Genomic DNA, 6,153 nt, shown 5'->3' with positions numbered 1-6,153 from the left:
CCAGATACTGTGGTATTCTCGATTTAGCAATTCATTTTGGTCCATCTAAAAGGTAAATAAACTATATCAAGTTACTTTAAATTTTGCAATGAATTTCCTCTATTTAACGATAGAATTTTATAAAATTAGTATCTTCTAAAGCTGTATGGAACTGAAAAATGAGCTAGGAAACTTGATTGAGAAATAATTTGTTTTCAACCTTTTCTTTTCAAAGCTTCTACAGACGAAAAGAACTATCTCAAATTTGTCAGTTTGTAAAATGTGATCTGTCCGTAAAGGTTAAGAGTGACATTCAGACAGAGGACTCTGACTGAGTGGTCTAAATAATAATAGCACTTTAAATATTTAGAAATGAAGTTAATATGTAATTGTAGGATATGTATTTCATATACCCATGGGAAAAATTTCCGGTAATAAGAATGACTTGGGTGGAAACAGTTTAATATGAAAAGTAAAAGCATTTGTATTTGCTAGATGCAATGAAAAGACAACGTAGCTAGAAATATAAGAAAAGAAGAAATCTACTCAGTACAAGGGAATGTATAGCAGCAACTCATGCACCACTTAGGTTAAGTTGGATTATTTGAATATGACAAAGCACATTAGAGCCTTCTGCCTAAGGGGGTGGATGATTTTATGGAAGATTTGGTAAGAGAAATTGATTTGTATTTACCTGAAGCATGGAGAGAATTATGAAACCCAAACCAGTCTACTTAATTATGATGGAACTTAAGTCGAATCCATAGTGCTCTTAAACAGATCCTCCTATGGGTCTTGTTGACATCAAAAAGAAAGGCTACCTCTACTGACATCTTTCTGAAGGAAATTAAATTATAGCATTTCTAAAAGAATTCATTCTTATACAAATACTATGATCGCTTCGATAAGTTCTCTCTCTCATTAGGGAGCAGTCTCGAGAGAAAGTTATCAATACCTTACTGTTTTATCCATCACTTTTAGTGGGATTAAAAGTCCTGAACAATGGCTAAAGTAAGTGAACTATATAGCGAAACACATTGTTATTAACTACATATCTCCTGAAATTACTGACTGTATATCTGCAAATCAGTTAATTGGAATAGTGGTTTACATAATGCATTTAGAGATGCATATCATAAGCAATATGATTTCAATCGCATTAATTACAAGAACTGAGACCTTGATATCGGTAATTATTTATTCACAATGGATGCAAGAGAGATATATCTGTGAATCTTTTACAATTCTTGGATGAAGTTCATATACAACTCGTTGAAAATGATATGGAAGTCGTTATGTACATATTGTAGAGTTCTACGGGTTTGTGAATTTGGAATAATTGATGGTAACGCTTGACGAAGAATCAAAGCACAATTTATTCGCCAGTAAGCATCATTACACAGGACAGTTCCAAAGCCACTGTTACACTCGTCGAAAATCTATGACAAGCACGCTGAAAGAATTAGTAACACAGCCTACCGGCTATAACGGTGAAGACCACTTCACGGCAAAGCACTCCAGCTCGGTCGACCGCTGTCAAGCTAATCTCTGAACTCAAGACTCTTGTCACTCCCAGGACAACAGGGTATATATAGCTTTAACCTACCTTCGAGAATATTCCAAAGAAAATTGGTAAAGATGCGTTCTATAATGTTCCCGCTCCGTCTATGACTTAACACTTAAGGCCAATTTTGTCGCCAAATTCGCAACCCTAAGCCCATGATGATTCACGGTGCTCAGCTGGCAGACTTCTTTCTCCGCTCTACTACAGAAGCTTCGTTTTCGATCCGCGTTACGGAGAATCTATGTCATTGCGCAGCCGCTGGCCATTTCGCAACATTATTCTAACCCTTGTTATGTTGATGGTTTGAATTAATCGGTCTATTGTCTACAGAATCTCTCGAACAATTCGGAAACGTTCCCAGGAATTGATTCCTTTATTTTGTAAACAAATTATAGTCACAGGAATTTAAGTTCGAGAAATAAAAATGACAGTGCAATCCTAAGCCCCATTAAGCGAGCGAATCAGTGATAAGTTGCGCCCGAATATTGTCATCAGAAATGTTAGTAAGATCTTGCAGAATTCACTTATTTCAAAACGCTGGTACATAAATTATATTTCGATAATGAGCAATAATACTTTCGCCTTGACCAGATGTCCTAGTGGATGGGTACGGTGTGCGTTTGGTTAACACTTATCACGGTAGCATGAGAATCACCACAGTCTTCCCACTGGCATTCTTACGAACCTTTAATTTTCACTTTGGTATGTACTGAAGCAAACTTTACTATTCCTATTTCGATGATATGTTTGTTATACAACTTTATAAAATCAATTCACACGAGATTATATTCTTCTTATCAGGGCCTTTGAAAGAAAAATTCCATTTATTGTGGATTAGGACGCCTAGCCATTTAATATATGGTATGACCAAGAAGCAGTGGTTCCATTTCATGGCTTATATACAACAGTATTGCTACTATAAGAGATCTAACCATTGTAAAATTCCTTGTATGAGTTTGCTGTCTATTTCTAGTACAAAAGCTAGTTCTAGGAAGTAATACAAAAATATATTAAGTTGAAGCACATCTTTGGTATTGTTCGTACTGCTTCTTAGACAATGAACTGCGCGCAATAATAGAGAATTAACTTATAACTCAACTGAAAAATTAGTTTGATTTTTAAAAGACAAAGTACCAGCAGGTGTTGACTGACTCCAGCGGCTTCAGCTCTTCTCTGTCATCAGACTATTATTTTAAAGTATTTACTAATGTCCTTCAGATTACTAGGGATCAAAATTTATGAATATCGATTTCCTATTTTAAATTTAAAATCGAAATCAAATGTGCACATTTTGTGACTAATATCAAATGGAAATTCTGATATTTTAGTGATTTTCAAAAACTGGAGCGTGCTATATCAATCTCTAAGCACACAAACATTTTTGTAGTTCTTAAATTTTGGCTGAGCCGTGCTATATCATAATCTCTCAATAAGTAAACAAACATTTTTGTAGTTCTTAAATTGATTCAGTTATATTGCTGAGGTATACTGAATGATGATAATTTTGGAGGTAGTATTTATAAACAATGTCTTAGCCGTGGTATCGGAAAGAATGTATATTAGCATAAGGGAGATCTCCATTTTCGGTTTTCGTAAGTATAAAATAATAAATAAGTGCACGCAAGTGTCTTTCCATCAGATATTGTTATACATGGTACGTGTCAGGGGGAGAACCGAATATGTTCGTTTTGCGAAGAGTCGCCAAGACAGAAGCTGCAGATTCTCACGCAAATCATTCTCCCTCCTGCCCGTCAATCGATAAATCCTTTTCCGCTCATCATTCGAATGGTAATGGTGGAATAAAATTCTAGCGAGAATTAATAGAACAAAACATGATTGCAAGAAGGAAAGAAAAGTAAGACAATATAGACTGAAGTATCAGTAAAGAAGAAGAAAAGGAATAAAATAAAGTACCAAATGCCAAACATAACATCACCACTGCATTAGGATGGACTACCATCATAATCCTATCTGTAGGAAACAAGTATGGACTCTGTTCTACTATATTACCAGAGAAAAGATGAGAAAAGAAGCTGATATTCGATTAAATGTTTGATAAGATTAATCTTCTTTCCATCTTTAGATCAAATCTACTTTTTCATCTATTACATTTCTCGTTACAGCCAGGCGAAAGAATTTTATCAAAAGTATTTTATACTACATGGAATCTAAAACGCATTAGCCTGCTCAACAATCATTGATATGAAAATGCTAATATGACAATGGAGTATGAAATGTTTATATTAGAATAAGTATATAGCTTTAGAAAGTGATCTTTAAGCATAGAATTCTTTAAAGCAGCTGATTCGTTCATTATTTTGGAATAGGTCAATTAGATTCGAACTGATTACTAGTTAAAACAGTTTTCAATTTATGGTCATGGGAAATTATCCTTAATAAGCCATGCATTTAATTTAATAAAAGTAAATATTTACAAAAATTATTTACGACATGATTTAAATCAAGAGTAATTTTTATTGTTTTTGTTAAAATGCGGATACAACAAATTTTTCAATGAATAAATGAAGTGAAGCCCTCACATTTATGTAGGAAACATATCCCTTATAAAAAATTCCAATAATGGTATGGAATAAGCAAAGCTGTATATGCCTCCATACTGCAATTAAAAATTTTTGTTTGTTGCAGAGATACAAAATTGCAGAGCAATTTCCGAAAAGCCATAATAGTGACACAATAAGAGTAGTCAAAGAGAAGATGAGACGACTTCACATGGTTAAGTTGCAAAAAACACACAGGAGCTGAAAAAAATTTCATTAATGCCACAAGTAGTACAGCAACGTCGTAACGACGTTTGCAAACTCGTTGCAGATGTCGTTGCAAAAACGTCGCAATATGCCGTCTTTAAGACGCCAGATGTCCGCGAACAACCACTGTTTTGCAATCATTGCAGAAACGACTTTATTACGTCTTTGCAAATGAGGTTTTTGTCGCACAGACGTCGTTATTGCGTCTTACGCAGGTGATATTTTGGTTGTGAAAGCGTCGTATCACGAGGTCTTAAAAACGCCTAAAGTTTCGCAAAATTCCACCTTTCTGCAACAGGTTTTGAAACGTTATTTTGACCTTGTGTTACATATTGATTTATGCAGAAAAATAAGCTTAATAATTCATATATTTTTCTTCTTTTTTAAAATTTTGTATTCCTGGTATTTATCTAAACGTTTAAATATTTTATCATTTCCTGAAAACCAGAACATAATAAATTTTTTTTCTTTAGACTAAATATGCATAATTAATAATAGCATTAATTATTTTCATTACTTTAAACTACAGTTTTCAAATGTCTCTTTAGACTAAATATGCATAATTAATAATAGCATTAATTATTTTCATTACTTTAAACTACAGTTTTCAAATGTCTCTTTAGACTAAATATGCATAATTAATAATAGCTTTTCAGTACTTTAAACTATATTTTTTTAAATAACTTAAATTCTAAGTTACCGTTATTTACGATTTCATCATTTTTCCCTTAAGTGAGAGTAATTATGAAAGTGGTTATTATAAATATATAACATTAATATAGGTTTTAAGTAAATAAAACTCAATTAGACATAAATAAAAGTAAAGATATATATGTGGGTAGAAAAGCAGATTTCTGATAACAGCATTATCACATTTATTTCTATAATGTACAAGTCTGCTTCTCCTGGATGAGTTTTCCGTCATATATACTGGACATCCGTGAATTCGTCCTTACTTAAAAAATAAGAAATAAAATCATATTTCAGTAGTGAAATAATTGCTAACATGTGATTTGCATTGATTTCGGAAATATGATTTCTTAAAGTATATAAAATGCATAACTTAATAACTTACTTTATAGATTAGTTTCATTTTTAAATATTTTGCTATAATATTTATTAAAAATATTTTAAGTATTAATTATTTTAATAAAACTTTAAACAATTATTTAGCACGTATTTTTAGTACTAATTAAATTTAATAAATCAAAAGTATTTATATTAAATTTACATTTCATTAGATGAATCTACCTTAGATTAATATATTTAGATGAAATAAAATAATGAAACATTGCAAAGTAAATCTTATGCGGACTTCAGATTCTTGAAAGGGCAGATTTAGTCTCTTTTCATTCTAAAAGTAATGCTGATGAACTATGAAATAGATGCTAAAACGACCACGTCAAAAAGCGGTCATATCATGACGTTTCAGAGACGTTGACAAATTGCCAAGATGTAATAGCAAATATTTTGCGTCTTCCCAACGTTGTAAAGACGTCGTAAAAGTTACCACGACCACTTTGCAACCTCTCAGACCAGTCCGCAACGTCGTATACTACTTAGAGCACATCCTGTAGTTTCAGTTTTAAAACATACGTGTCGAGCATATGATAGCAAAAGTAATCAAAAATGTACGTTGAAAATAATTAATAAAGTCGAATTAAAATCACAAACTCTTTCTCTAAGCTACAGATGATTCAATGGTTACATATTGACTTCACGCAATCATACGAGCAGCTTACTTATACCTAGAAGATTGGGTTTATTGGAGAGTAGAACTGTCTGTTTAAGGAGAGAGATGCCTTCATGGAAACTTTCCAAGCAAAGCTCGCTTTCATGCATGAA

Source organism: Stegodyphus dumicola, chromosome 6 (assembly GCF_044657685.1).
Source record: "Stegodyphus dumicola isolate Sdum_Otavi_A_Nest chromosome 6, ASM4465768v1".
Taxonomy (NCBI): domain Eukaryota; kingdom Metazoa; phylum Arthropoda; class Arachnida; order Araneae; family Eresidae; genus Stegodyphus; species Stegodyphus dumicola.
Note: the sequence above shows the minus strand (reverse complement) of the source record.